This window comes from Crinia signifera, chromosome 19 (assembly GCF_055691185.1).
Source record: "Crinia signifera chromosome 19, ASM5569118v1, whole genome shotgun sequence".
In the NCBI taxonomy this organism is placed as follows: domain Eukaryota; kingdom Metazoa; phylum Chordata; class Amphibia; order Anura; family Myobatrachidae; genus Crinia; species Crinia signifera.
In genome coordinates, this window is record NC_139226.1 from 39114536 (window position 1) to 39131578 (window position 17043).

General features: G+C 45.9%; 1 protein-coding gene across 2 annotated transcripts in view; it reads right to left on the bottom strand.

Moving 5' to 3' along the window:
• Window positions 1-15434, bottom strand: part of LOC146042409 (galactoside alpha-(1,2)-fucosyltransferase 2-like) — a 32228-nt gene extending 16794 nt beyond the window's left edge. The window contains exon 1 of one of the 2 annotated variants that reach the window (XM_083162392.1): window positions 15019-15434. The gene's annotated coding sequence lies outside the window, so the exon portion shown is untranslated. The remainder of the gene's footprint in view (window positions 1-15018) is intronic. The other variant, XM_083162391.1, reaches the window with a different exon arrangement.
• Window positions 15435-17043: the final 1609 nt, after the last annotated feature.

Here is a 17043-nt window from a genome sequence, read left to right on the forward strand (position 1 = left end):
GGAATTTTTTGGATGGCAGATTTAATTTTTGAGTGGGTTGTAGTTTTGTCAGGATTCGCAAATCTGCAACCCACAGGAGTAACAAAGAACTGGAAAGGGAAAGGATTGTCTCTTTTTTGGAGCACTAAGAAGAGAGAATTTATTTAAAAATGTACCTTATATTTATATTCATTAAAAAGGAAATCTATCTACTGTACGTGAAGTATTCCAAAAAAAGATTAATAAAATGAGTATTAAATTATTATGGCTATGTGTGTTGTTTTGTATATATATGTTTTGTATATATATATATATATATATATATATATATATATATATATATATATATATATATATATATATATATATATATATATATATAGAGATCCAGAGTCTGCCGGCACTCAATAGAAGTAATAGCAGCTTGCCCCGGTGCCAGAAATAGAAAATAGGTAGCAGTCCAACATACCCCAGCGGGTAAATAAACGGCACTCCGGAGACGGTTATTAGATGCAAATAAAAGTGTATTGTTTGGGGACGTTTCGAGGTGTTAGCCCCGTCCTCAGCCCAAATCCTACAGCACCACATACATAAACACAAAACATTTTTATACTCACAACCTCCCAGCACGCTGTCCCGCGCCACGGTCCCGGAATCGCTGACAGGAAGTCGTCACTGTGTACTTCCGGTCACGGACGCCAGGGAAATGTTGCTAGGCAACTACCAGCTTGCGTCTCAGATCCCGGAAGCTAACTCCGGTGATCTCTCCACGATAGCGTCCGCACAAAGGACATCCAATAGCGGGGGAGTAAAAAGACTGGGGGCTGTCTAGGAAAACAAACAAAAAACAAAACTATAAATACATGAAAAAAATAAATACATAAAAAATACATGAAAAGATACCCATCCACTTGTGGAACCGCCGGAGACCCGCACATGCACAGGGGAACAAAACAGTAACCCGCTGTGTTCTGAGCCAGATCGCCAGACAGTCACACAGATCAACCACAATATAAGAAAAGGCAATATAATAATGAACATAAGATGAAAGTACACCTATATAAATAAATGAATAGAGATTACATTAAACTGTTCCAGTTTATCTTCTCATTTAATCCTTTGGGTGAGATAGTGTTGAGCCGAAAGATCCATTCGGATTCTTTCTTCAACAACTTGAGGGCTCTGTTGCCACCCCGCATGGAATCTGCAACCTGATCAATAATAAAATGCCTGAACTCCGTGATGGAATGACCTTTAGATTTAAAATGGCGCGCCACCGGCTGATCCACATCCTTCCCTTTTAAAGAGAGGTTTATGGCAGACCGATGAAGCGCCATTCTATCACGAAATTGTCTTATTGTCTGGCCAATGTAGTATAAACCACACGGGCAGACAATTGCATAGACCACATGTGTGGTCCTGCAGGTAAGGACAGATCGAATGTCATAAGTTTTATTGGTGTGGGGATGTTTAAAGTTCTTACATGCAATCATGTGTTTGCATGTCTCACATGAGAAACAGCTGTAACAGCCTGCAGGTTTAGTGTAAGTATTAGGTGGCCTAGGTATACCTATCCCTGTGATGTCAGATTTTACAAGTCGGTCCTTGAGATTGGGGCCCCTGCGGAAGGCCGCTAGGGGTCTCACAACTCTAAGACCAGGGAGATCAGGGTCCGTCTTCACAATGGGCCACAAAGCATTAGTAGCATGCTTAATAACTGGGCTAGCTACTGAAAAGGTACTCGCCCATGGTAAAATAGCTGCAGCATTTTTCTTTTTGGGAATAAACAGCTGAGATCTCGGCATCCTAAGGACCTGTTGTTTTTGCTTGAGCAGATTGCTCAAATCATAACCTCGAACTACAAATTTGTCAATGAGAGCATCCAATCTGGGTTCCACTTCGTTAGGATTACTGATGATTCTTTTGACCCTAATCATTTGGGAGAACGGGAGTCCCCGCTTGAGTGCTGGGGGATGATGGCTAGACGACATAAGGAACGTGTTGCGATCCACGTCCTTAAAGAACACATCAGTGCTAATGGTATTATTGCAAATAGTGACCGCAACATCCAAAAAATGGATGCTGGTGTCACTAAAAGCAGCCGTATATTTTATGGTCGATTCGCCATGATTGATGTCTACAAGCAATTTGGTTAGCAATTCCTGTCCCCCTGTCCATAAAATGAAAATATCGTCTATATATCTAGTATATAGACGAAGATGGCAACTGATTGCCGGGTCATTGAGAAAAGTTATTTCCTCTTGTTTAAACATAAAAATGTTAGCAAATGACGGGGCCACCGCAGACCCCATCGCGCATCCTCTCTGCTGGAGGTAATACGCACCATCAAACAGGAAGTAATTCCTTTTAAGTGTTAGCCAGATCAATTGTAAAAACAGCTCATGGTCAAACAACATTGGGTCCAAGAATTGACCAATAAACAATTTGACAGCCTCCACACCACCATCATGAGGGATGGAGGTGTAGAGGCTGCACACATCCAGACACACCATTATGGTGTCATCTGGTACAGTACCCACATCCTTAAGTAATTGCAAAAAACTGGACGTATCCTTAAGAAATGAAGGTTTTAACAATAGCAGGGGTTGTAAAATAAAGTCAAGCAGTTTTGCTACTGGCTGGTATAATGAATCCCTAGCTGCTATTATGGGTCGTCCCGGGGGAGTTTTGGCATTTTTATGAACTTTTGGTATAGAGTACAGTACAGGTACAACTGGCCATTCATTAAATATAGATTTAAACAGCTTGGATGAGATTTTGTTATCAGCAACTGCACGTAAAAGAATGCCCTGAAGTTCCTTTTGATATGTACTGGTAGGGTTGGAATGAAGTTTCAAATAAACTGCACTATCTGCTAGCTGGCTATAGAGTTCTTTACGATAATCAGATATATCTTGCACGACAATGGCCCCGCCTTTGTCGGCGGGCCTGATCACTATGTCGTCATATTTGCCAAGCTGGCTGAGTGCCTGTGATTCACAAGGTGAAAGGTTTTTGCGATATTTGGCAGGAGCTGCCGCAAATTTATTCACAGAGTCATCCAACAATCTACCAAAAGTTCGAATGGCAGCGTTATTCGATACAGGGTCGAATGTAGATTTAGAAAAGCCTCTCAAGAATTTATCAAGTGGACCATCGGGAGGAGGGTTGTCATTGGACTGGAAGTGCTCTTTGAGCCTTAATTTCCGTAACAGTTTATGGTGGTCACATTTCCAGTTAAAGGGGTCGTGTAGGTTTGTAGGAACAAAAGTAAGTCCTTTGTTTAACACCTGTAATTCAATATCAGTCAACTCACGGTGGGAAAGATTAATCACAGCGGTCTCTTGTCTGCACGCCTTGGAGGATTTCTTCTTATCTCGTCGATTCTGGCCCCCCCGACGGGTGGGCGGCGTCGATTTATATCCCCAGATGTTGTGGGTGCCTGCCCTAAAGGGCCCGCATGCAAACTTGCTGCCTCATCAGAGTCTGAGACTAAGAAATCACTATCATTATTGGCGGCGATGGTTTCACGCTGTGTCCGACTACGTCTCCCCTTGGCCTGCCACGGGCGACGTCGTTTATTCTCATTGGACTGAGACTGGTTGGTTCCAGCCAACCATCCGTAGACACGATTGTCTTCATAGTCCGCATCCACCGTGCGTTGTTTATTTCTTTTGAATTTTAACAAATCATTTTTGTATGAATTGCATTGTGTTTCCAGCTTGTCTAGCCATGATACATTAGCTGGATCATTCAGGGCAACATCATGTTCTTTCACAAAGTCTGCAATCTTGGCTTTGGTAGATTGAAGTTCCCTCCCGGATTCCTCAATCACCAGAATCATCAGATCCAGCGAACAACGGTTTAGTATGCCAATCCATTTTTGTACAAATTCTGGACTATACCTCCCAATTGTGGGAGTGTTCCTCACCCTAAATCCCCTGGGAATCCGTTTGGAACGGAAATAGTCTGACAAAGAAGTCCCGTGTAGTAAAAAGTCCGTCTCACGGCGACGTAACCGGAACAGTTGTTGGTATATCTCTTCAATTGAAAATTTAGGGTTATTGGTGGTGTCATCATGTTCAAATAAAATGTTATCAATTTGAGCAGTGGTATAAGTAAAGGTATCACATGGTGGCACAGAGATCATCCTACACCCTGCTAGCCCATCAGGTAGCGCAGCATGTGCGTTCTCCATGATGCAGCAAGGTAGGAGAAAAAAGCTGTAACTCCACAATGGTGAGTATAAAAGGCAATGGAGAATGTCCGGGCTGTAATATCAATATAAAACCACAGCAATACAAATCTTGCAGGTGCCTTGCAACCAGCGATGGGGAATCCAGAAGGAGACAACCACAGCCAATGATAGAGATCCAGAGTCTGCCGGCACTCAATAGAAGTAATAGCAGCTTGCCCCGGTGCCAGAAATAGAAAATAGGTAGCAGTCCAACATACCCCAGCGGGTAAATAAACGGCACTCCGGAGACGGTTATTAGATGCAAATAAAAGTGTATTGTTTGGGGACGTTTCGAGGTGTTAGCCCCGTCCTCAGCCCAAATCCTACAGCACCACATACATAAACACAAAACATTTTTATACTCACAACCTCCCAGCACGCTGTCCCGCGCCACGGTCCCGGAATCGCTGACAGGAAGTCGTCACTGTGTACTTCCGGTCACGGACGCCAGGGAAATGTTGCTAGGCAACTACCAGCTTGCGTCTCAGATCCCGGAAGCTAACTCCGGTGATCTCTCCACGATAGCGTCCGCACAAAGGACATCCAATAGCGGGGGAGTAAAAAGACTGACATTCGATCTGTCCTTACCTGCAGGACCACACATGTGGTCTATGCAATTGTCTGCCCGTGTGGTTTATACTACATTGGCCAGACAATAAGACAATTTCGTGATAGAATGGCGCTTCATCGGTCTGCCATAAACCTCTCTTTAAAAGGGAAGGATGTGGATCAGCCGGTGGCGCGCCATTTTAAATCTAAAGGTCATTCCATCACGGAGTTCAGGCATTTTATTATTGATCAGGTTGCAGATTCCATGCGGGGTGGCAACAGAGCCCTCAAGTTGTTGAAGAAAGAATCCGAATGGATCTTTCGGCTCAACACTATCTCACCCAAAGGATTAAATGAGAAGATAAACTGGAACAGTTTAATGTAATCTCTATTCATTTATTTATATAGGTGTACTTTCATCTTATGTTCATTATTATATTGCCTTTTCTTATATTGTGGTTGATCTGTGTGACTGTCTGGCGATCTGGCTCAGAACACAGCGGGTTACTGTTTTGTTCCCCTGTGCATGTGCGGGTCTCCGGCGGTTCCACAAGTGGATGGGTATCTTTTCATGTATTTTTTATGTATTTATTTTTTTCATGTATTTATAGTTTTGTTTTTTGTTTGTTTTCCTAGACAGCCCCCAGTCTTTTTACTCCCCCGCTATTGGATGTCCTTTGTGCGGACGCTATCGTGGAGAGATCACCGGAGTTAGCTTCCGGGATCTGAGACGCAAGCTGGTAGTTGCCTAGCAACATTTCCCTGGCGTCCGTGACCGGAAGTACACAGTGACGACTTCCTGTCAGCGATTCCGGGACCGTGGCGCGGGACAGCGTGCTGGGAGGTTGTGAGTATAAAAATGTTTTGTGTTTATGTATGTGGTGCTGTAGGATTTGGGCTGAGGACGGGGCTAACACCTCGAAACGTCCCCAAACAATACACTTTTATTTGCATCTAATAACCGTCTCCGGAGTGCCGTTTATTTACCCGCTGGGGTATGTTGGACTGCTACCTATTTTCTATTTCTGGCACCGGGGCAAGCTGCTATTACTTCTATTGAGTGCCGGCAGACTCTGGATCTCTATCATTGGCTGTGGTTGTCTCCTTCTGGATTCCCCATCGCTGGTTGCAAGGCACCTGCAAGATTTGTATTGCTGTGGTTTTATATTGATATTACAGCCCGGACATTCTCCATTGCCTTTTATACTCACCATTGTGGAGTTACAGCTTTTTTCTCCTACCTTGCTGCATCATGGAGAACGCACATGCTGCGCTACCTGATGGGCTAGCAGGGTGTAGGATGATCTCTGTGCCACCATGTGATACCTTTACTTATACCACTGCTCAAATTGATAACATTTTATTTGAACATGATGACACCACCAATAACCCTAAATTTTCAATTGAAGAGATATACCAACAACTGTTCCGGTTACGTCGCCGTGAGACGGACTTTTTACTACACGGGACTTCTTTGTCAGACTATTTCCGTTCCAAACGGATTCCCAGGGGATTTAGGGTGAGGAACACTCCCACAATTGGGAGGTATAGTCCAGAATTTGTACAAAAATGGATTGGCATACTAAACCGTTGTTCGCTGGATCTGATGATTCTGGTGATTGAGGAATCCGGGAGGGAACTTCAATCTACCAAAGCCAAGATTGCAGACTTTGTGAAAGAACATGATGTTGCCCTGAATGATCCAGCTAATGTATCATGGCTAGACAAGCTGGAAACACAATGCAATTCATACAAAAATGATTTGTTAAAATTCAAAAGAAATAAACAACGCACGGTGGATGCGGACTATGAAGACAATCGTGTCTACGGATGGTTGGCTGGAACCAACCAGTCTCAGTCCAATGAGAATAAACGACGTCGCCCGTGGCAGGCCAAGGGGAGACGTAGTCGGACACAGCGTGAAACCATCGCCGCCAATAATGATAGTGATTTCTTAGTCTCAGACTCTGATGAGGCAGCAAGTTTGCATGCGGGCCCTTTAGGGCAGGCACCCACAACATCTGGGGATATAAATCGACGCCGCCCACCCGTCGGGGGGGCCAGAATCGACGAGATAAGAAGAAATCCTCCAAGGCGTGCAGACAAGAGACCGCTGTGATTAATCTTTCCCACCGTGGGTTGACTGATATTGAATTACAGGTGTTAAACAAAGGACTTACTTTTGTTCCTACAAACCTACACGACCCCTTTAACTGGAAATGTGACCACCATAAACTGTTACGGAAATTAAGGCTCAAAGAGCACTTCCAGTCCAATGACAACCCTCCTCCCGATGGTCCACTTGATAAATTCTTGAGAGGCTTTTCTAAATCTACATTCGACCCTGTATCGAATAACGCTGCCATTCGAACTTTTGGTAGATTGTTGGATGACTCTGTGAATAAATTTGCGGCAGCTCCTGCCAAATATCGCAAAAACCTTTCACCTTGTGAATCACAGGCACTCAGCCAGCTTGGCAAATATGACGACATAGTGATCAGGCCCGCCGACAAAGGCGGGGCCATTGTCGTGCAAGATATATCTGATTATCGTAAAGAACTCTATAGCCAGCTAGCAGATAGTGCAGTTTATTTGAAACTTCATTCCAACCCTACCAGCACATATCAAAAGGAACTTCAGGGCATTCTTTTACGTGCAGTTGCTGATAACAAAATCTCATCCAAGCTGTTTAAATCTATATTTAATGAATGGCCAGTTGTACCTGTACTGTACTCTATACCAAAAGTTCATAAAAATGCCAAAACTCCCCCGGGACGACCCATAATAGCAGCTAGGGATTCATTATACCAGCCAGTAGCAAAACTGCTTGACTTTATTTTACAACCCCTGCTATTGTTAAAACCTTCATTTCTTAAGGATACGTCCAGTTTTTTGCAATTACTTAAGGATGTGGGTACTGTACCAGATGACACCATAATGGTGTGTCTGGATGTGTGCAGCCTCTACACCTCCATCCCTCATGATGGTGGTGTGGAGGCTGTCAAATTGTTTATTGGTCAATTCTTGGACCCAATGTTGTTTGACCATGAGCTGTTTTTACAATTGATCTGGCTAACACTTAAAAGGAATTACTTCCTGTTTGATGGTGCGTATTACCTCCAGCAGAGAGGATGCGCGATGGGGTCTGCGGTGGCCCCGTCATTTGCTAACATTTTTATGTTTAAACAAGAGGAAATAACTTTTCTCAATGACCCGGCAATCAGTTGCCATCTTCGTCTATATACTAGATATATAGACGATATTTTCATTTTATGGACAGGGGGACAGGAATTGCTAACCAAATTGCTTGTAGACATCAATCATGGCGAATCGACCATAAAATATACGGCTGCTTTTAGTGACACCAGCATCCATTTTTTGGATGTTGCGGTCACTATTTGCAATAATACCATTAGCACTGATGTGTTCTTTAAGGACGTGGATCGCAACACGTTCCTTATGTCGTCTAGCCATCATCCCCCAGCACTCAAGCGGGGACTCCCGTTCTCCCAAATGATTAGGGTCAAAAGAATCATCAGTAATCCTAACGAAGTGGAACCCAGATTGGATGCTCTCATTGACAAATTTGTAGTTCGAGGTTATGATTTGAGCAATCTGCTCAAGCAAAAACAACAGGTCCTTAGGATGCCGAGATCTCAGCTGTTTATTCCCAAAAAGAAAAATGCTGCAGCTATTTTACCATGGGCGAGTACCTTTTCAGTAGCTAGCCCAGTTATTAAGCATGCTACTAATGCTTTGTGGCCCATTGTGAAGACGGACCCTGATCTCCCTGGTCTTAGAGTTGTGAGACCCCTAGCGGCCTTCCGCAGGGGCCCCAATCTCAAGGACCGACTTGTAAAATCTGACATCACAGGGATAGGTATACCTAGGCCACCTAATACTTACACTAAACCTGCAGGCTGTTACAGCTGTTTCTCATGTGAGACATGCAAACACATGATTGCATGTAAGAACTTTAAACATCCCCACACCAATAAAACTTATGACATTCGATCTGTCCTTACCTGCAGGACCACACATGTGGTCTATGCAATTGTCTGCCCGTGTGGTTTATACTACATTGGCCAGACAATAAGACAATTTCGTGATAGAATGGCGCTTCATCGGTCTGCCATAAACCTCTCTTTAAAAGGGAAGGATGTGGATCAGCCGGTGGCGCGCCATTTTAAATCTAAAGGTCATTCCATCACGGAGTTCAGGCATTTTATTATTGATCAGGTTGCAGATTCCATGCGGGGTGGCAACAGAGCCCTCAAGTTGTTGAAGAAAGAATCCGAATGGATCTTTCGGCTCAACACTATCTCACCCAAAGGATTAAATGAGAAGATAAACTGGAACAGTTTAATGTAATCTCTATTCATTTATTTATATAGGTGTACTTTCATCTTATGTTCATTATTATATTGCCTTTTCTTATATTGTGGTTGATCTGTGTGACTGTCTGGCGATCTGGCTCAGAACACAGCGGGTTACTGTTTTGTTCCCCTGTGCATGTGCGGGTCTCCGGCGGTTCCACAAGTGGATGGGTATCTTTTCATGTATTTTTTATGTATTTATTTTTTTCATGTATTTATAGTTTTGTTTTTTGTTTGTTTTCCTAGACAGCCCCCAGTCTTTTTACTCCCCCGCTATTGGATGTCCTTTGTGCGGACGCTATCGTGGAGAGATCACCGGAGTTAGCTTCCGGGATCTGAGACGCAAGCTGGTAGTTGCCTAGCAACATTTCCCTGGCGTCCGTGACCGGAAGTACACAGTGACGACTTCCTGTCAGCGATTCCGGGACCGTGGCGCGGGACAGCGTGCTGGGAGGTTGTGAGTATAAAAATGTTTTGTGTTTATGTATGTGGTGCTGTAGGATTTGGGCTGAGGACGGGGCTAACACCTCGAAACGTCCCCAAACAATACACTTTTATTTGCATCTAATAACCGTCTCCGGAGTGCCGTTTATTTACCCGCTGGGGTATGTTGGACTGCTATATATATATATATATATATTCAGTGATAGTCTTGTGTAAATATCTGTGTATTCCTGAGTACAGGGATCACTTAGGGCAGGCATGTCCAAAGTCAGGCCCGGGGGCCAATTGCGGCCCGTGCTGTCATTTCAAGTGGCCCGCAGCCTCCAGCTGGAAGCGGGCAGAGCATCAGATGTGGGAAGCACAGCACAGGACACTAAAGGTGGGACCTTGCGGTCTGCTGCAGTGAGGAGGTGCCGGCCACCACAGTCAGATGTGTTTGGCGTCCTACCCCTGCTGCTGCAATCGTATATCAACCTACTCCACGATCACAGTGACAGCAGTGTTTGGGGAGGGGGCAGCAAGGGGGAAAGCTTGCTCTTTTAACATGCAGAGTGGAGGAGGGCAGCAGCGAAAGCCCAAACATCTCCTGTCCTTGCAGTACCTGCTTTGCCTCTCCTTCCTCTGGCTCACACAAGGGGCTGGGAAACATACAGAGAAGGGAGGGGGCAGAGTGGGGGACATACAGTGAAGGAGGGTCAGGCTGGGGGACATACAGTGAATGGAGGCAGTGATGGCCATTCAGAGAAGGGGGAGCAGGGGCAGGCTTGGGGACATACAGTGAACGGGGCAGAGTGGGGTACATAGTGAATGGGGGACATACAGTGAATGGGAGTCATACAGTGAAGGAGGGTCAGGCTTGGGGACATACAATGAATGGAGGCACTGATGGACATTAAGAGAAGGGGGCAGGCTGGGGGGCAGAGTGAATGGGTGCAGAGTGGGGAACATACAGTGAATGGGGGACATACAGTGAATGGGGGCAGGCTGGGGGAAATACAGTGAAGGGGTAGGCTGGGGGAAATACAGTGAATGGGGGCAGAGTGGGGGAGAATTCTGATGTGATTAATGATTCAAAGAATGTCAGGCTGAATTGTCGGCCCCCACACATTTACACTTCACCAAATCTGGCCCTCATCGTAAAAAGTTTGGACACCCCTGACTTAGGGCATGCATTCATTGTTTGGACCTCCTGCACTTTTAATGCAAAGTTGTATATTTATACTTTATAATGGAAACCTTGTTCCACATTTCACTGACACACGTATTTCTTCTTTATTTACATACAACACCCCCCTCCCCCACCCACCACACTCCTACAAGGCGATTATCTGATTTCCAAAAAGCTAGAGGATCCCGACAGTCATTTACCCGACTGTCAAAACGCCGACAGCCGGGTGCCCGACGGCCACCCGCTATTTTCCCTCGTGGGGGTCCACGACCCCCATAGAGGGAGAATAGAATAGGTGGCTCGCGTAGCGAGCCACCGTGCCTGCAGCGTGGTGAGCGCAGTGAGCCCGCAAGGGGCTTTTTTGCGCTCGCCATGCTGTCTGACTCCGGGCAGTCGGGATCCCGACTGTCGGAGTCACATACCACACCCGTAGCATGGATGCTGGCCGGGAGAATTGATGTAAGGGCGGAGGTCAGAAGACAGTTTCTAAGGGAGGGTCTGGCTGCAATAATCCCAGACTGCAGCTACTGTGCAGATGACATTGACCTGCTGCTGCCCCAAAACCATACCTCCCACCTGTCTGGATTGTCACAGGACAGTCACGTTTTTTTTTATGGACTGTGGAATGTGTGCATCCCACCTGGGGCCGGCAGTGACCTGAGGTGGGGGCGGAAATTGGGAGTCCTGCAATTATGGGCCACGCTCCCCGATTGGAAGGTCATGCCCCCAAATTTCAGATGCTCATCATCGCCGTGCGCACTTGATCAGCGGGGCAGCCACAAAAATTGGGAGGTATGCCAAAACTGTGCACCTGAGGACTCACTGAGCTTGTGTAAGATCATCAGAGTGGCTGAGAACATACTTTGCATTCCTCCTGGCTGCAAGCTATGCCCAACTACAGGTGTCTGCGGCCCCAAAGAGCCATTGTAAACACCTGGGGAGACCTTGGTTGGAATCTGTTCCTCAGGACGACACCAGCGATCTTCTGCCCGCCGGCCACCGGTCATACAAACTGAATCCATTTCAGTCACGGGAAATACATGTGAAAATTCCAGTAAGATATCATTCCTATGGTGAGCACTCTTCACTGTCCAGCGAGTACCGGTCATTGGGTACCGTCAGTTGTCATGCATCGGGTCGACCACTGCAGGTTGACAGGGCTTAGGTCGACAGAGATGGAAAGTCAACACAAGCATTATGTCGACAACTAAAATGTTGACATGAGTTTTTCAATCCGACGTGTGCCGACAGGCGGTATTTCATGTCCTACCATCCACTACAGCATGGTGGGAGAATAAAATAGTGTGCCGAACGCAGTGAGCCATCTGAGGGGATGCGGTACACTTTGGCCGTGTCCATGTCGACGGTGTCAACCTTCAGAAAAACTCAGTCGGCCTTTTGACTGTCTACCTAATGTTTATGTCGACCTTCTAACCCTGTCAATCTTAGCCATGTCGACCTACTTTGTGTTTCGATCTAAGCCTCCAGTTAACCCAATGCATGTCGACATAAAATTGGGTCAATCCAATGACCCATAGCGGCCGTAACTGCAACGCAGTTCGCCAAGGCACACATTGGCCCTCACAGGATAAAAAACAAACTCATTGGCCCCCATATGAAAAAAACAATCACACTGGTCCTCACATGAACACAAGAGTCAATAACAGTTGAACGTGGTGGATGTAAACTGGCTTGGGCATCTCTAGATCTCAAGGCACACCGGTGTGTCACGGCACAGTGGTTGAAAACCGCTGATCTATATAGATCCCAGAATGCATCACAATTCATAGTATACTGATAATTAAACCTGGAGCCTTGCAAGTTAATGCAACTTAACCTATTGTGCTCCGGGCCCACGGCAGCTGAAGCTTTTTAATCTCTTTATTTCCTTCAGTGCACACATGGCAATCTGCTTTCCCAGCCCCTTTGTTGTTAGGTATACAGAAGCGAGCTGGAGGAGGGAGGTGTAGATTAGAAGCAGAAGGAACACTAAAGTCCCAGAGTTCTCAAACCACAAGTTCAGGTTCTGTACAGACCTGTAGTGTGGAGTCATGGTACCTTGAGAAAGTGCATGCTGAGGTCTGTAATCACCTCCCCTTCCTCAGAACTGATTAGTGAAGTGCTCATTGGGTGTGGCCAGCATTAGTGTGTATTATGTTACAGCAGTGGTGTCAAACTCATGGCCCTCCAGCTGCTATGGAACTACATATCCCAGAATGCCCTGCCACAGTTTTAGCAATCCATTATATAAAGTCTGTGGCAGGGCATGCTGGGACATGTGGTTACACATCAGCTGGAGGGCCATGAGTTTGAAAGAATGCGATTGACCATTTTATTCTATCACTGTAACAGTTACAGTGATAGAATAAAATGGTCAATCGCATTCTTTATTATTATTTATAAACAGTTTCTTATATAGCGCACACCTATTCCGCAGCGCTTTACAGAGAATATTTGAACATTCACATCAGTCCCTGCCCCAGTGGAGCTTACAATCTATATTCCCTACCACATGTACACGCACACAGACATTCTAATTTGTTGGGAGCCAATTAGCCTACCAGTATATTTTTGGATTGTGGGAGGAAACCGGAGTACCCGGAGGAAACCCACGCAAGTACGGGGATAATATACAAACTCCGCAGAGTTAGAGCCATGGTGGGAATCGAACCCATGACCTCAGTGCTGTGATGCAGTAATGCAAACCATTACATCATCCGTACTGCCCCAATCACAATGGTGCATGAGGACTTGTTGGGGAACACATTCTTATGAATCCGGTTGATAGATCTACAGTGTCGACACTGACACCCAAAAATTGGGAAAATCTCATGTCTATGTTTTCATGTGTCTACCTTTTTCATGTCAGCATTTTGACCCTGTCATCATTTCGATCTATTACATGTCTACTTACTGCATGTCAACCATTTGAACATGTCGACCTATGGCATATCAAGCTTTTGGGGGTAAACACAGGGGCGCAGAGAGGTAGGCCTGGATCCGGTAAAATGGAGGGAATGTGGCCACCAGATAGGGACATGGCATCTGGGAGGGGGCATGGCCATGCTCTATTAGGGATGAAAACCACCTGTAATTTGTGTGGGGTGCTGGCAGGATCTTCATAGCACACACAGAGTAGGGAGAGATAACAGGCTGCTGTCCAGCTGTCTCTCCCCCCCCCCCCCAGCTCAGCACACAGCATTAAGCCGCGTGTGTTGGGCTGGGGAGAGAGGCTGTGCTGCAGCCTGTCCTCTATCTCCCCACTGTCCGGCTCCCCCGAGACGCTACTGGGTAGACCTATTGACTGACTATCTAGACCGGGTTGGGATCATTTGGTCTACAGCATTATGGTTGACAGTGATTAGTTCGACACCATTAGGTCGACATGGGAAAAGGTCAACGTGGGTCTAGGTCGACATGCTTCTAGGTCGAAAGGTCATTAGTTCGACGTGGGAAAAGGTCAACATGCTTCTAGGTCGAAAGGTCATTAGTTCGACAGTGAAAAGGTCGACATTGGGTTTTACACTGTTTTTTTACCTGAATGTCAACACAGTCAACAAAGACAGAGTTTAAAGTGCAGCGCATCTGCTTGCTACGCTCGGCACACTATTTTATTCTCCCACCACGCCCTAGTGGATGGTAGGGCATGAAATACCACATGTCGGCTCAAAAAACAGTGAAAAACCCCATGTTGACCTAGACACTGTCAAACTAATGACCTTTCGACCTAGAACTATGTTGACCTAGACCGATGTTCACCTTTTCCCATGTCGACCTAATGGTGTCGACCTAATGACTGTCTACCATCATGCTGTAGACCAAATGACCGCATCCCATCTAGAGTGACACCGTATATCTAGTAATCCACACCCATTTTATTATGCCACACCCACCCCCTGCTACCTGGCTATACCATAACAGTGATATCCTATCATACAGTACAATAGAAAACACATCTAAACCAAGTTTATCAAGAAACGCTGTTTATATGAATTCAAATAAACGGAGGTTGAGAGGTGATATTATTATGTTCAAACACAGGACTGGGAATCACATGGAACTGGGAGATGATTTGTTCACTAACAGGCCTATACTTAGGACATGCAGGCAGTAGCGTAACTAGAAATTTTGCACCCCTCCAGACAAAAAATAAATTGCCCCCTCCCATACATTAATTATAAAAATGTTCTCATACATATTCCTCCTGTCCCTCCCATCACAGTTATACATCAAGTGCCTGTTCCCCCACTGAAAATACAACTTACAGAACCTTCAGACCTGACACAAGATAGGAGTCAGAGTGCCAGGTCCTCCTGATGCCAATGGTGGGTGGCAGGCAGGCTCCATGTCCAGGAGCTGGTGTCCGGGCACAGCAGGAAAGTTTGTTTGTGTGCTTTTTTCAGCACTCAGTTCACTAAGACTGGGGCAGACTTTATAATCAATCTAAAGTCTCTCTGTAATGTGCTTTACTGTGAGGATTTAGATTGATTGTAAAGCCTGCCACAGTCCATATAAATCAAGTGAAGTGTGGCAATTGGTAACGGAAAGGGAGATCTTTGAAGCTGTACTGCTGCCTGTCAGAAAAGTTTTACTGTTCCTCAGTGAGTCACAGACAGGCTGCGGCAGCTAAGCAGTGACAGCTCACCTCATCTAAGCAAGGGAGCAACTCAGCCCCCGGCATTCTCCTGCCTCCAGCCAGGGGCAAATGCAGGATTTTCAGAAGGGGGTTTCCAGAGGGGCGGAGCAAAGCACGGAGATGGACACTCAGGTGACCCAGTATATGCCGGGTCAGTTAAAGTATTATAGATAGACCAAATGTATATAAATAATAATAATAATAAAATGTATATATATATATATATATATATATATATATATATATATATATGGATTCAGTATTGCATACCCTCCAACATCTGAAGGGCAGAAATCGGTACACATTTAGATAGGGGTGTGGCCACATGTAAATGGGGGCGTGGTCATGCCTCCTTTCAAAATGTGTACTGGGCTTTTTTTTTTTTTTTATAAGGGGATACTCTTAACTTTAGGAGCACTTTAAGTGCGGTTGGGGCAAATTCCTTTAATGTGACGTGCTGCAGCTCAGTCTTATGACATGTGATGGCTGCTGGCATATTAAATAATGAGTTTATTTTCAATGTTCTGCCTACAATAACTTATGAATAATCTTTTTTTTTTTACATTTTAGATGTAAAGAAAAAAATATATATTCATAATATTGTAGGCAGAAGATTGAAAATAAATGCATTATTTAATATGTCAGCAGCCATCACATGTCATAAGACTGAGCTGCAGCACATCACAAGAATGAAGAAGAGATTTATTTAAAAAAAAGTTTAACCTATGTGCTCCAGAGTCCAGCCTCTGGTCGCCGCTGGCTGCACCTGATGACCCGGGTCCCGTGGCCACTGTATTCCACCCTGTGCAGTCAGTAACAGTAAGAGATAGCTGAAGCAGCTGCCAGCTATCTCTTCGCGCCCGGAGTCCTGTGTCCTGTCCCCTGTGTGCGACGCGTCATGATGTTATGACGCGCCGCGGCCACACGCTGGTCCGGGAGTCCTCAACCTAAAGCAGCTATCTCTGCTGCACTCACACGCCCGGAGTCCTGTGTCCCCTGTAAACGTCATGACATCATGACTCGCCGCACATGCTGGTCCGGGAGTCGGGACCCGCAATGCACCCTTGGGAACGACCGGGTGCTTGGCAAGCCTAGGTGAGTCTGGTGCTTGGCGCACCACTGACAGCCTGGGGGAGTCGGCTAAGGGCACAAAAACCGGTACATTCGGTACCGGTTTTATTTGCCGGTGCAGACCGTTAAAAAACGGTACTGTACCGGCAAATCCGGTACAGTTTGAGGGTATGGTATTGAATCCCGACGCCGGAATCCCGACAGCCGAAATGCCGACAAGGGGGGGACGTGGATCGCCCCCCCTTGCGGGCTCGATGCGCTCGCCACGCAGCGGGCCCGGTGCCTCGCTACGCTCGGCACACTAATTTATTCTCCCTCCAGGGGTGTCGTGGACACCCCAGGAGGGAGAAAGTGTCGGCATTTCGGCGGTCGGGATTCCGGAGTCGGGATTCTGAACGCCGGGATCCCGACCGCCGGGATTGTAACTGCATCCCATATATATATATATATATATATATATATATATATATAGACTGTGGGGTGCGGTCCGGCACTCTCCCCTCCTGCCAACAGCCCCGGTGCCTTCCAGGCATAGACGATAAAAACACACAAGTAATAGGCGGCACTCCGAGGTCTTGTAACT